Source organism: Pongo abelii, chromosome Y (assembly GCF_028885655.2).
Source record: "Pongo abelii isolate AG06213 chromosome Y, NHGRI_mPonAbe1-v2.0_pri, whole genome shotgun sequence".
Classification (NCBI taxonomy): Eukaryota; Metazoa; Chordata; class Mammalia; order Primates; family Hominidae; genus Pongo; species Pongo abelii.
Window position 1 is genome coordinate 35013270 of NC_072009.2, and position 17522 is coordinate 35030791.

Here is a 17522-nt window from a genome sequence, read left to right on the forward strand (position 1 = left end):
CCTTTCCATTTGAATACATTCCAGTACACTACATACAATTTCACTCCCCTCCACTCCACTCTATTCCACTCCATTGCACTCCACTCCATTCCACTCCACTCCACTCCATTCCATTCCATTCCATTCCATTCAACTCTATTCCATTCCATTCCTTTCCATTCTAATCCACGCCATTCCAATCCATTCCATTCCATTGCACTCCACTCTTCTCCATGGCATTCCATTCCATTCCGCTCCACTCCACTCCACTCCATTCCATTCCGCTCCACTCCACTCCACTCCATTCCATTGCTCTCCATTCCACTACACTCCATTCCACTCCTCTCTATTCGACTCCACTCCAGTGTATTCCTTTCCATTCTAATCCATACCATTCCAATCCATTCCATTCCATTCCACTCCACTCTTCTCCATGGCATTCCATTCCATTCCATTCCTCTCCATTCCATTGCATTAACTTTCATTCCGCTCCATTCCAATCCAATCTTCTCCATGCCATTCCATTCCATACATTCCATTCCATTCCATTCCATTAATTTCGATTCCACTCCATTCATCTCCACTCCATTCCTTTCCCTTACGTTCAACTCTATTAGTTTTCTCCACTCCATTCCACTCCACAGCATTCCACTCCATTCCACTGAATTAAAGTGCACTTCACTCCAGTCAATTCCATTCCACTGCACCCCACTCCATTGCATTCAAAACCATTCCACTCCTCTCCATTTCATTTCACTCCAATCAACTCCCCTGCATTCCATTTAATACCACACCATTATATTGCACTCCTATCCACTCCACTTCAACAAATTGCCCTTCCCTGCATTCCATTGCATTCCTCTCCACTCCACTCCATTCCATTCCATTCCACTCCTCTCCACTCAACTCCACTACATTCCATTTCACTTCATTCCATTTCGGTCCATTACATTCCACTCCACTCCATTCCACTCAATCCCATTCCATTTCTTTTGACTCCATTCCACTCCACTCCATTCCACTCCATTCCACTCCATTCCAATCTACTCCACTCCACTCAACTCCATTCCATTATATTCCACTGCACTCCTATCCATTTGATACCAATCACTTCCACCACTCTCCATTCCATTCAGCTCCACTCCATTCCACTCCCCTCTGCTCCACTGCACTCCACTCCATTCCATTCCACTCTCCTCCGTTCCACTCCCTACCATTCTACTCCATTCCATTCTCCTTTCCACTCCACTCTGCACCATTCCACTCTGCTCCATTCCACTACACTCCATTTCACTCCTATACATTCCATTAGATTCCACTCCAGTCCACTGGATTCCACTTAATTCCACTCCTTTCAAATCAAATCCATTCCACTCCACTTCACTCCATTACACTCAAATCCATTCCAGTCCTCCCCACTCCATTTCCCTCCACTCCAATCCACCACATTCCATTGAACTACACTCTATTCCATTCCACTTTACTCCATTCCATTCAATTCCAGTCCACAGCACTCCATTCCACTCCAGTCAAATCAATTACACTGCATTCCATTCCACTCCATTCCACCCCACTCCAGTCCATTCCGTTCTACTCCACACCACTCCACACCACTCTACTCCTTTCCACTCCATTCTGCTCCATTCCATTCCATTCCATTCCATTCCATTCCATTCCAAACAATTCCCCTCCATTCCAATCCATTCCTTTCCATTCCACTCTATTCCACTCCATTACACTGCACTCAACTCTTCCATTCCATTCCACTGGATTCCACTGCACTCCATTCCTGTCCATTCCTCTCCATTCCAATACATTCCATGCCACTCGACTCCATTCCATTCCATTCCACTGCATTCCACTTAATTCGATTCCAATCCATTCCACTCCAATCCGTTCCATTGCACTCCACTCCTATCCACTCCACTTAATTCAATTAAATTCCAATCATTCGGTTTCAATCAATTCCACTCCACTCCACTCAATTCCATTCCAATCCTCTCCATTCCACTCCACTTCACTCCACTCGACTATATTCCATTCCACTCCACTGCATTCCAATCCACTCCACTGAATTCCACTCCATTCCATTCCACTCCACTCCACTCCATCCACTCAACTCTACTCCATTCTGCTCCATTCAGTTCTACTCCATTCCACTCCACACCATTCCATTCCGTTTCAGCCCTCTCAACTTCATTACACTCAACACCATTACACTCCACTCCATTACACTCCACTGTACTCTATTCAATTCCATTGCATTTCATTCCATTCCAATCCACTCCACTCCACTCCATTCCCTTCCATTCCACTCCCCTGTACTCTACTCCACTCCATTCCACACCACTACATTTCTCCACACTCCAATCCACACCCTTCCATTCCATTCCAATCCATTCCACTGCATTCCCCTCCACTTCACTCCACTTCATTCCATTCCACTGCATTAAACTTTAGGCCATTTCATTCCATTGCAGTCCTTTCCCCTCCATTACAGTCCACTCCACTCCACTAACTTCCATTCCTTTCCATTCCACTCAATTCGATTCCAGTCCATTCCACTAAACTCCATTCCATTCCACTCCTCTCCACTCCACTCCATTCCATTGAGTTGCACTACATTCCATTACACTTCATTCCACTCCACTACATTCCATTCTATTCCATTCCATTACAGTCCACTCCAATCCACTTCACTCCATTCCACTTCAGTCCACTCCATTTCATTCCACTACATTCTGTTCCAATCCATCCCACTTCATTCCACTCCACCCCACTCCATTCTATTCCATACAATGCCATTACAATTCAAGCCTTTCCACTCCACTCAATTCCACTCCATTCCATTCTGTTCCATTCAACTCTATTACATTCCAATCCATTGCACTCCACTCCACTACATTATAATCCACTCCACTCCATTCCACTCCTGTCCACTCCATTCCATTCCATTCCATTCTAATGCACTCGACTTCAACCAGTCTACTCCACTCCATTCCACTCTATTCCATTCCACTCCATTTAACTCCCCTCCATTCCATTCCAATGCACTCCACTCCAATGCATTCCACTCCACTTCATTCCACTCCAGTCCACTCCATTGCATTCCACTGAATTGCCTTCCAATCCATTCCATTCCTTTCCACTCTACTCCATTCCACTCCACTCCACTCTACTCCATTCCATTCCATTCCCTTCCATTCCACTGCACTCCACTCCATTCCAATCCTATCCACTCCATTCCACTGCTCTCCACTTGAATCCACTATGATCCACTCCAGTCCAGTCCATTCCATTTAATAGCACTCCATTCCAATCCACTGCATTCCACACTCCTCCACTCTTTCCACTCCACTACATTCCATGCAATTCCACTCCAGTCTACTCCATTCCATTGAATTCCATTCCACTCCACTCCTCTCCATTCCATTTTATTCCCCTGCATTCCATTGCACTCCGTTTCAGTCTAGTCCACTCTATTCTACTCCGTCCCATTCCATTCAATTTTATTTCATTCCAATCCACTGCACTCCAATCCATTCTCTTCCATTCCACTCTGATGCATTCCTCTCCACTCTCTTCCACTCCAGTCCATTCCAGTACACTCCATTCCATTCCTTTCCATTCCATTCCAATCCGTTCCACTCCATTCCTGTCCACTCAACTCCATTCCATTCCATTGCATCCCACTATATTCAACTCAACTCCATTCCACTCCATCCCACTATATTCCTCTCCACTCCATTCCACTCCATTGCAGTGCTTTCCCTTCCATTCCTGTCCAATCCACTCCTCTCCACTCAATTTGATTCCAATACATCACACTCCACTCCATTCCATTCCACTCCACTCCACTCCACTCCATTCGATTGAATTGCACTCCATTCCATACCACTCCATTCGACTCCACTCCATTCCATTCCATTCCAATTCACTGCACTCCATTCCACTTCACTCCTTTCCACTCCATCTATTGCATTCCATTCCTCTGCACTACATTCCAATCGATTCCTCTCCATTCAACACCACTCTATTCCATTCCATTATTTCCATTCCTTTCAACTCTTTTCAGTTCCAATCATTTCCACTTCAAAGCATTCCATTCCACTCCACTCCAACACATTCTATTCCACTCCACTCCATACGACTCCAATTCACTCCATTCCATTCCATTCCACTGCACTCCACTCCATCCCCTCTACTCCACTCCATTCCACTCCATTCCATTCCACTCCATTTCACTACACTCCAATCCATTCCAATCCATTCCACTCCACGGCATTCCACTCCTCTCCATTCCACTCCAGTCTGCTCAATTCCATTCAATTTAATCCCACTCTCATCCATTCCATTCCTTTCCACTCTACTACATTACACTCCCCTGTGATCCATTCCATTCCATTCCATTTCATTCTATTCCACCCCTCTCCATTCCAATCCATTCCACTCTGTTCCACCCCACTAAGCTCCATTCCATTCCATTCCACTCCATTCCATTCCACTCCACTCCTTTCCACTGCATTCCACTCCACTCCACTCCGCTCCATTCCATTCCATTCCTCTCCATTGCATTCCATTCCAGTCTACTCCATTCCATTACACTCCACTACGTTCCATTGCATTCCATTGTACTCCACTCCTCTCCATTCCAATCATACCACTCGTTCCTCTACACTTCACTCCATTTCATTCCATTCCATTCCATTCCACTCCATCCCATTCCATTTCATTCTACTCCATTCCACTCCACTCCATTCCACTCAACTCCATTACATTGCTTTCCATTCCACTCCACTGCATTCCTGTCCACTCCATTCCTGTTTACTCCACTCCATTTCACTCCAATCCACTTCTCTCCACTCATCTCCATTCCATTCCACTACACTCCATTCCATTCCACTACACTCCATTCAATTCCAATCAATACCACTGCACTCCCCTCAACTTCACTGTACTAAATTCCACTCCATTCCATTCCAATACCTTCCACGCCACTCCACTCCATTCCATTCTGCTCCATTCCACCTCACTCCTTACCATTGCACTCCTTTCCATTCAACGTCATTCCAATCCTCTTCAGTTCATTCCTTTCCATTCCAATCCATCCTATTTCAATCCATTCCACTCCATTCCCCTCCACTCCCCTCATGCCACGCCATTCCATTCCAATCCATTCCATCCCAATCCAATTCTTTCCACTTTACTCTTTCCATTCAAATAAGTTCAATTTGAATCCACTTCACTCTACTCCTTTCCACTCCACTCCACTCCACACCTTTCTACTCTTTTCCACTGAATTAAAGTGCACTCCACTCCACCCAATTCCATTCCTTTGCACTCCACTCCGTTCGATTCCAATCCATTCCTCTCTACTCCATTTCATTCCACTCCCATCCATTCCAGTCCATTCCATTTAATGCCACTCCATTACATTCCACTCAATTCTATTCCACTCCAATCCATTGTACTCCAGTCCCTTCCATTGCATTCCACTCCAGTCCAGTCCCCTCTACTCCACTCCATTCCATTCCTTTGCATTCAACTCCACTCCACTCTACTCCTCTGCATTCCATTCCTTTGCATTCAACTCCACTCCACTCAACTCCACTCCACTACATTCCATTCCACTCCATTCCATTCCTGTCCATTCCACTCCACTCCACTACATTCCACTCAGTCCCATTCCATTCCATTAACTCCATTCCATTCCTCTCCATTCCACTATTTTCCACTACATTACAGTCCAACTCTCTCCACACCACTCATTTCCATTCCATTCCACTGCAGTCCACTCCATTTCACGCCAATCTGTTCCAACACTTTCCATTCTATTCCGTTCCACTCCATTCCACTACATTCTGCTCCTCTCCAATCCAGTCCATTCCATTGCACTCTACTCCGTTCCATTCCATACCATTCCAGTCTTTTCCACTCCTCTCCATTCCACTCCACTCGGCTCCATTCCACGGTATTCCATTTCAATCCACTCCATTCAACTCCTCTCCCTTCCATTGCATTCCACACCATTCCACTCTTTTCCATTCCATGCCACTCCATTCCAGTCCACATCACTCCACTCCACTTCATTCCATTCCACTCCATTGCACTCCACTCCATTCCATGTCAATCAGTTCCACCACTCTCCATTCCCTTCCACTCCAGTCCATTCCACTACAGTTTGCTTCATTCCACTACACTCCATTTCATTCCAATCTACTGCGTTCCATTCCATACCATTCCACTCCATTCCACTGCTCTCCATTCCACTCCACTCCATTGTTTTCCCCTCTATTCCATTCCACACTACTCCATTCCACTACACTCCATTCCATTAGATTCCACTACACGCCACTGCATTCCCCTTAATTCTAATCATTTCTATTGCAATCCATTCAAATCCACTCCACTCCATTCCATTCCATTCCATTCCACTCCACTCCACTCCACTCCACTCCATTCCTGTCCATTCTTCTCCATTGCAGTACACTCCACTACACTCCATCCAATACAATTCCCTACCACTGCACTCCACTCCATTCGATTCCATTCCATTCCACTCCAATCCATTCCTTTGCAGTCCACTCCAATACACTCCATTCCATTCCTTTTAATTCCACTCCATTCTGTTGCACTTCATTCCACTCCACTACACTTCAATACACTCCATTCCACTAAATTCCATTCCACTCCACTCCACTCCATTCAAATCCAATCCACTCCATTCCACTCCATTCCATTCCATTCCATTCCATTCCACTCAATTCCAGTCCGCTTCTCTCCATTCCACTCCACTTCACTCCACTCGAGTACATACCATTCTACTCCACTCCATTGCATTCCATTCCACTCAATTCCGTTCCATTCCATTCCACTGCATTCCAATCCATCCACTGCACTCTGCTCTATTTCACTCTATTTAATTCTACTCCATTCCACTCCACACCATTCCATTCCGTTCCACTCCTATCCACTGCATTGCACTCCACTCCTTTCCACTCCACTCCATTCCACTCCACTCCGCTCCCTTCCATTCCATTCCATTTCATTCTACTTCAGTCCACTCCACTCCATTCCTTTTCATTCCAATCTCCTGCACTCCACTCCACTCTCTTCCACTACAATCCATTACACTACACTCCATTCCGTTCCATTCCAATCCATTCCACTACATTCCACTCCACTCCACTCCATTCTATTCAATTCAATTCCATTCCACTGCAATCCACTGCACTCCATTCCTTTCCATTCCAATATCCTGCACTCCACTGCTCTCCATTCCAGTCCAATCCATTACACTACACTCCATTCCGTTCGATTCCAATCCATTGCACTGCATTCCACTACACTCCACTCCATTCCATTCCATTCCATTCCATTCCATTCCATTCCATTTCACTGCATTGTACTCCATTCCATTCCACTCCATTGTAGTCCTTTCCTGCCCATTCCAGTCCACTCCACTCCACTCTACTCCATTGCATTCCATTCCGTTCCTCTTCACTCCACTCCATTCGTTTCCAATCCATTCCACTCCACTCCATTCCATTCCACTCCACTCCACTCCATTCCATTGAATTGCACTCCATTATATTCCACTCCATTCCACTCCACTCTATTCCACTCCACTCCATTCCACTCCATTCCACTCCACTCCATTCCACTCCATTATATTCCACTGCACTCCATTCCACTCCATTCCACTCCACTCCACTCCATTCCGTTCCTTTCCATTCCATTCCATTACATTACACGCCTCTCCATTCCACTCCATTCCACTCCACTCCTCTGCATTCCATTCCATTCCATTCCACTCCACTCCATTCGATTCCACTCCACTCCATTCCAGTCCATTCTATTCCGTTCCATTCCTCTCCACTTCATTCCATTCCACTCCATTCACTTCCTCTTCTTTCCATTCCTCTCCACTCCATTCCAATCCCCTCAATTACACTCCATTCCATTCCTTTCCATTCCACTGCATTCCATTCCATTCCTTTCCCTTCCCTTCCACTCCATTTCACTCCACTCCTTTCCATTCCATTCCATTCCACTCCACTCCATTTCATTCCATTCCATTCCATTCCATTCCATTCCATTCACCTCTTTAACTACTCCAGTCCTTTCCATTCCACCCCATTACACTCCGTTCCATTCCATTCAATTTCACTCCATTGCATTTCACTCCACTCCACTCCATTCAACTCCGCTCCAATCCATTCCATCAGAGTTCATTCATTTCCCCTCCATACCTTCCAGTTCACTGCATTTCAGTAAACTCCACTTGATTGTACTCCACTTCACTGCACTACAATCATTGCAATCCACTCCATTCCATTGCATTCCACTGCATTTCATTCCATTCCATTCGACTGCACTCCACTGGAATCCACTCCACTCCAATACTTTCCAGTCCATTCCATTTAATAACACTCCATTCCTTTCCACTGCATTCCACACCATTCCGCTCTATTCACTCCACTCCATTCCATTCCATTCTACCCCTGTCCACTCACCTCCACTGTACTGCATTCTATTCCATTCCATTCCACTCCATTCCTCTCCACTCCATTCCATTCCACTCCTTTCTATTCCTCTCCGTTCCACTCCACTACACTCCATTCTACTCCAACCTACTCCATTTCATTCCATTTATTTCCACTTCACTCCACTCCACTCCATTCCCTTCCATTCCACTCCACTGCACTCCACTTCACTCCTTTCCACTCTACTCCATTCCACTACATTCCATTCCGTTCCATTCCATTCCATTTCAATCCGTTCCACTCCATTCCACTACAGTCCACTCCATTCCATTTCATTCAATTCCACTGCATTCCACTCCACTACATCCAACTCCATTGTAGTCTTTTCCCCTCCATTCCAGTCCCCTCCACTCCACTGAATTTGATTACAATCCATGGCACTGCATTCCATTCCATTTTACTCCTCTCTACTTCACTCAATTCCATTGAATTGCACTCCATTCCATTCCACTCCATTGCACTCCACTCCATTGTATTCCATTCCACTACACTCCACTACATTCCCCTTCACTCCGTTCCACTCCTCTCCATTCCATTCCTTGCAATTCCATTCCATTACATTCCATTCCTTTCCATTCCTTTCCATTCTATTCGACTGCTTTCCACTCCACTGCACTCCATTCCACAGCACTGCACTCCATTCCATTCCGTTCCATTCCATTTAACTCTATTCGATTCCAATCCTTCCCACTCCACTTCTCTCCATTCCACTCCACTCCACTGCGTTCCATTTCACCTCATTCCATTCCATTCCAATCCACTGCATTCCATTCCATTCCATTCAATTGCACTCCACTCCATCCACTCTACTCCTCTCCACTCCACTCCATTCCATTTCACTCCATTCCACTAGATTCCATTCCTTTCCAATCCACTCCACTGCACTGCATTCCACTTCACATCATTCCACTCCAATATGCTCCAATCTATTCCATTGAATTCCACTCCCATCCATTCCATTCCTTTCTAGTCTACTCCATTCCACTCCACACTGCTCCATTCCATTCCATTCCATTAGATTCCACCCAACTCCATTCTAATCCATTCCACTCCACTCCTCTCCATTCCATTCCATTCCATTCTATTCAATTCTATTACCTTCCATTCCACTCTATTCCATTAAAATCCATTGCAGTCCACTCCACTCCATTCTATTCCACTGCACTCCATTCCACTCCATTATACTCCACTCCACTCCACTCCATTTCATTCCGCTCCATTCCACTCCATTCCATTCCATTCCACTGTACTCCATTCCACTCCATTCCGCTCCATTCCATTGCTCTCAACTCCTCTCCATTCCAATCATTCCACTCCATTTCTCTATGCTCCAATCCATTCCATTCCATTCCTTTACATTCCACTCCATTCCATTCCATACCATTCTACTCTATTCCACTCCACTGCATTCCACTCAAGTCCATTCCATTCCTTTCCATTCCACTCCACCCCTTTACTCTCCACTCCATTCCAGTTCAGTCCACTCAATTCCACTCGACTGCACTTCACTCCACTAGAATCAACTCCATTCCATTCCAATCCACTCCTTTCCATTACACTACATTCCATTCCTTTCCAATCCATTCCACTGCACTCGCCTTCACTGTCCTACACTTAATTTCACTGCATTCCATTCCATTCCATTCCATTTAATTCCATTCCATTCCATTCCATTCCAGTGCATTCCATTCCACTCCACTACTTTCCACTCAACTCCAATCCATTCCTGTACGTTCAAGTCGAATCCACATCACTCCCCTCCATTCCAATCCACTCCACTCCACACATTTCCACTACTTTCCACTAAGTTAAAGTGCACTCCACTCCAATCAATTCCATTCCACCGCATGCCTCTCCATTCATTCCAATTCTTTCCACTCCATTTCATTCCATTCCATTCCAATCCACTCCAATACATACCATTTAATACCACCCAATTACATTCCACTCCTTTAATTCCACTCCAATCCATTCCACTCATCTCCATTTCGTTACATTCCACTCCACTCCAGTGCACTCCACTCCACTCCATTCTATTCCATTACAATCCACTCCACTAAACTCAACTCCACTCCACTACGTTGCATTCCACTTCATTCCATTCCTGTCCATTCCACTCTACTCCACTCCATTCCAGTGAATCCCATTCCATTCCATTCCACTCCATTCTTCTCCACTCTATTCCACTTCATTCCACTCCATTTCAGTCCACTCCAATCCACTACTCTCCATTCCATTCCATCCACTACATTCCACTCCACTCCATGCCAATCTCTTCCAACACTCTCTATTGTACTCCACTCCACTCCATTCCACTCCCCTGTGCTACACACCACTCCACTCCATGACATTCCACTCTACTCCGCTCCCTTCCATATCTTTCCACTCCATTTCACTCCTTTGCATGCCACTCCTCTCCGCTCCATTCCACTCTATTCCATTCCACTCCACCCCATTCCACTCCACTCCATTCCATTATATTCTACTCCAATCCACTGCATTTCACCTAATTGCACTCCTTTCCATTCCAATCCATTCCATTCCACTACACTCCATTCCACTACACTCCATTCCGCTAAAATCAATTCCAGTCCTCCTTCTCCATTCCAATTCCCTCCACTGCAGTCCACTCCACTGCATTAGTTTTAATTCCACCCCACTGGGTTGCACTCCATTCTACTCCACTTCACTCCATTCCACTCCACTCCCCTTCATTCCATTCCACTGGACTCCACTCCATTCAACTCCAATCCATTAAACTCCACTCTACTGCATTGCATTCCATTCCATTCCACTCAATTCCAGTTCACTCCAATCCATTCCACTCCACTCCACTCCACTGCATACCATACCACTCCACTACATTCCATTCCAGTGCACTGAATTCTATTCCATTTCTTTCCACTGCACTCCACTCCATCCACTCCACTCTACTCCATTCCATTCCATTCCATTCTACTCCATTCCACCCCACACCATTCCATTCCATTCCACTCCTCTCCACTGCGTTCCACTCCACTCCATTCCACTCCACTAAAGTCAATTCCTTTCCATGCTATTCGACTCCACTCCATTTCATTCCATTCCACTCTACTCCATTCCACCCGTCTCCGCTCCATTCCATTCCGTTCCATTCCACTCCACTGCATTCCTATGCATTTCATTCCTTTCGACTGCATGCCAGTACATCCACTTCACTCCATTCTATTCCATTCCACTCCACTCCATTCCACTCCATTCCACTCCATTCCATTCCATTCCATTCCATACCATTCCATTCCATTCCTCTCCACTCCACTCCATTCGAATCAATTCCACTCCATTCCACTCTACTCCATTCCATTCCTCTCCGTTTCATTCTATTCCACTACACTGCATTCCACTTCACTCTATTTCATGCCTTTCCATTCCACTGTAATCAATTCCAGTCCACTCCATTCCAATCCACTCCACTCAATTCTACTCTACTCCACTCCACTTCACTCAACTCCTTTACATTCCACTCCTCTGCCTTCCAATCCACTCCATTCTATTCTACTCCGTTCCATTCCACTGTACTCCACTGCATTCCACACCATTCCATTCCACTCCATTCCACTCCACTCCATTCAATTCCATTCCACTCCAGTCTACTCCATTCCACCTCATTCCACTTTTCTCCACTCCACTCCATTCCACTCCACGCCATTCCACTCCATTCCTCTCCACTCAACCTCGCTCCACTCTGCTACATTCCATTCCATTCCCTTTCAATCCATTCCATTCCATTCCACTCCACTCCATTCCACTCCACTCTATTCCCCTCCACTCCAACCCATTACATTCCACTCCATGCCATTCCAGTCTTTTATTTCGTTAGAATCTCAGTCTGTCATAAAGGCTGAAGTTGAGTGGCACAATCTCAGCTCTCATTTCTTGTCTGCATTCCGTTGATTTCTATTCCATCCCATTCCCTGCTATTCTATTTCACCGCACTGCAATCCCCTCTACTCTATTCCATTCCACTCTATTCCATTCCGTTTGAATCCATTTGACTCCACTCCACTCCACTCTGCTCCACTCCCCTCCATTCCATTCCATTCTATTCCATTCCATATCACTCCATTGCATTCCTGTCCTTTATAATGACAGGATATGACTGTGACCCCAGAGGTGGAGTGCAGTGGCAAAATCTCAGCTCACATTACATGTCAACTTACCATTGCATTGCATTGTATTACATTGCATTCCATGGAATTCCATTCCATTCCATTCCATTCCAGTCCATTCCATTCTATTCCATTCCATTCTATTCAACTCCATTCCAGTCCACTCCACTCTGCTCCATTCAACTCGCTCCACTCCACACCACTCCACTCCACTCCAGTCCACTGAACTACATTCCACTCAATTCCAATCCATTTTTTTCCTTTCTTTTTGGTTCAACTCCATTGGATTTCACTCCATCCCATTCCACTCCATTCCAGTTCATTCCACTCCAATCCATTCCACTCCATTCCACTCCATTCCAATCCAATCCATTCCACTCCTCTCCAGTCCAGTACACTCCACTCTATTCCCCTACCTTCCACTCCATTCAGATCCACTCCACTCCATTCCACTCCACTCCAGTCAACTATTTTGACTCCACTACACTCCATTACATTCCACTCCACTGTAAACCATTGCATTCCACTGCATTCCATTCCATTCCACTCCATTCCATTCCACTCCACTCCACTCCGCTCCATTCCATTCCACTCAACTCCACTCAATTCCACACCATTCCACTCCACTCCACTCCACTCCATTCCATTCAATTCCATTCTACTGCACTCCACTCCACTCCATTCCACTCCATTCCATTCCACTCCATTTGCCTCCACTCTAGGGAATTCCATGCCACTCCACTCCATTCCAGTACACTCCATGGCACTCTATTCCACTCCATTCCATTCCATTCCATTCCATTCGACACCACTCCATTCATTTACATTCCATTCCATTCCACTCCATTCCACTCCACTCCATTCCTGTACATTCCTCTCCATTCCAGTAACCTCCACTCCACGCCACTCCATTACATTACATTACACTCCACTCCATTCGAGTCCAATACATTCCACTCCAATTCATTCCTTTGCACTCCACTCCACCCTACTCCACTCCATTACTTTTAATTCCACTCCATTCGGTTGCACTCTATTCTACTACACCCCAATCCATTTCACTTCCCTCCCCTCCATTCCATTCCATTCCACTATACTGCATTCAACTCCATTTCATTCCCTTCCACTCCACTCCCTTCCATTACATTCAACTCCACTAAATTACACTCCATTCCATTCCACTCCACTCCATTCCACGTGGCTACATTCCTTTCCATTCCACTCCATTCCATTCCTCTCCACTCAATTCCCTTCCATTCCATTCCGCTGCACTCCACTCCATCCACTCCACTGTACTCCATTCCACTCCATTCCGTTCTATTCCATTTCACTCCACACCAATCCATTACGTTCCACACTTCTCTACTACATTACACTCCACTCCATTCCACTCAACTCCATTCCACCCCACTCCTCTCCTTTTCATTCCATGCTATTCCACTTTAATCCATTCCATTCCATTCCGCTCTATTCCATTCCACTCCACTCCGCTCCTTTCCATTCCTTTCCAATCCACTCCACTCCATTCCATTCCTCTACACTCCACTCCATCCACTCCACTGAACTCCATTACACTCCATTCTGCTCCATTCCATTCCATTCGTATCCATTCCACTCTATTCCATACTACTGCATTCCATTCCATTCTATTCTGTTCCATTGCACTGCACTGCATTCCACTCCACTCCATTTCATTCCATTCAATTCCGCTATATTCCATTCCAGTCCACTCCATTCCAGTTCACTGCACTCCATTCCACTCCACTGCACTCCACTTCACTCAACTCAATTACTTTACATTCCACTCCTCTCCTTTCCATTCCAATCCATTCCATTCTACTCCAATCCATTCCTCTGAACTCCCCTGAACTCCACTGCATCCCACTCCATTATATTCCTCTCCATTCCACTCCACTCCATTCCATTCCATTCCACTCCATTCCACTCCATTTCACCCCAATCCACTTTTCTCCCCTCCACTCCATTCCACTCAACTGCATTTCACTCCATTCCATTCCATTCCACTCCTTTCCTCTCCTCTCAACCTCTCTCCACTCCACTCCGTTCCATTCCATTCCCTTGCAATCCATTCCATTCCATTCCACTCTGCTCCATTCCACTCCACTCCACTCCTCTCCACTCCATTCTATTCTAATCAACTCCATGCCATTCCATTCCTTTCTTTCCTTAGGATCTCACTCTGTCACGAAAGCTGGGGTGCCATGTAACAATCTCAGCTCACATTACTTTTCAGCATTACATTGCATTCCATTCCATCTCATTCTGTGCCATTCTATTTCAGCCAACTCCAATTCACTCCTCTCCATTCCATTCCACTCTATCCCATTCAATTCGAATTCATTTGACTCCACTCCACTTGACGCCACTCCGCTCCATTCCACTCGATTCCATTCCATTCCATTCCATATCACTCCATTACATTCCAGTCCTTTATAATAACAGGATTTGAAAGTGACTCCCTGGCTGGAGTGCAGTGGCACAATCTCAACTCACGTTACATGTCAACTTTCCATTGCATTGCATTTTATTCCATTGCATTCTATTCCATTCCATTCCATTCCATTCCATTCCATTCCATTCCCTTCCCTTCCATTAAATTCCATTCCATTCCATTCCACTCCATTCCAGTCCACTCCACTCTGCTCCATTAAACTCCCGTCCACTCCAATCAACTGCACTCCACTCCACTCCAGACCGCTTAACTGCATTCCACTCTATTCCAATCCATTTCATTCCATTCCATTGCATTCAACTCCATTGGATTCCACTCCATTCCAATCCTTTTCATTCCATTCCATTCCATTCCACTCACTTCCAGTCCATTCCACTCCAATCCTTTCTACTCCACTCCACTCCGCTCCAATCCAACCCATTCCACTCAACTCCAGTCCAGTCAACTACAGTCCATTCCTCTGCACTACACCTCATTAAACTCCACTACACTCCATTCCACTCCACTCCACTCCACTCAACTATTTTGACTCCACTACACTCCTTTACACTCCAGTCCACTCCAAACCATTGCATTCGACTGCATTCCATTCCATTCAACTCCACTCTACTCCACTCCATTCCTTTCCATTCCATTCCACCCCACTGCACTCCACTGCCCTCAACTCCATTCCTTTCCATTCCACTCCACTCCACTACATTCCATTCCACTCCATTCCATTGCATTCCACTCTACTCCCTTCCACTCCACTCCTTTCAACAACTCTCCATTCCATTCCATTCCATTCGATTCCACAACCTCAACTCAACTCCATTCCATTACATTCCCCTCCACTCCACTCCACTTCATTCCAATCCAAACCACTCTATTCCATTCCATTCCACCCCACTCCATTCTACCACACTCACTCAATTCTACCACACTCACTCCATTCCCCTCCTCTCCACTCAATTCCATTCCATTCCACTCCATTCCCCTCTTTTCCATTACATACCACTCCATTCCAATCCATTTCACTCCATTGAACTCCACTCCACTCTACGTCCCTCCACTACACTACAGTTCAGTCTAATCCATTCCATTCCATTCCATTCCATTCCATTCCATTGCTTTCTTTTCAACTCCCATCCATTCCATTCCATACCACTCCATTACACTCCACTCCATTCCATCCCATTAAATTCTTTTCCATTCCATTCCACTCCATTCCATTCCATTACACTCTTCTCCTTTCCACTCCACCCCATTCCACCCCACTAGATCCTATTCCATTCACATCAGCTCCATTCCACTACCACTACACTCCATTCCAGTCCACTCCACTCCGTTCCATTTCATTATATTCCAGTTCACTCCATTCCACTTCACTCCACTAGATTCCCCTCCACTCACTACATTCCATTCCATTTCATTCCATTCCACAACTTTCTTTCCACTCTACTTCATACCAGTCCACTCCAATCCATTCCATTCCACTCTACTCCATTCCATTCTGTTCCATTCCATTTCACTCCACTCCACTCCACTCCATTTCAATCCATTACATTCCAATCCATTCTACTACATTGAATTCTATTGCATTCCACTTCACTCCACTCCATTCCACTGCACTGCATTCCAATCCAATTCGCTCCATTACATTGCATTTCATTCCACTCCATTCCATTCATTTCAATTCCTTTCCGGTCCATTGCACTCCACTCCATTCCACTCCATTCCACTCCATTCCAAGACACTTCACTCCACTCCACTCTATTCCATTCTGTTCTACTGCACACCACTCCATTCGATTACAGTTCATTTCACTCCACTACATTCAATTACACTCCATACCACTCCATTCTATTTAATTGCACTCTATTCTATTTAATTGCACTATATTTAATTGCACTCTATTTATTCTATTTAATTGCACTCTATTCCATTCCATTTGATTCCACACCACTCCGTTACACTCCACTCGTTTCCATTCCATTCCACTGCACTCCGTTCCACTCTACTTAACACAGTTTCACTCCACTGCACTCCATTCAATTCCATTTCATTCCACCCCACTCAAATCCATTCCAATCCATTCCACTCCGTTACACTCCATGCCGTTCTATTCCATTACATTCCATTCCATTCCAATCAAATCCACTTATCTGCATTCCACTCCATTCCACTCCATTCCAGTCCACTCCACTGCATTCCACTCCATTCCATTCCATTCCACTGCACTCCAATCCATTCTTTTCCATTCCATTCCACTCCACTCCATTCCAATCAATTGCTCTCCATTCCACTCCACTCCACTCTATTCCATTCCATTCCACTACATTCTACTCCACGCCATTCCTCTCCATTCCATTTAATTCCACTCCATTCCAGTCCACT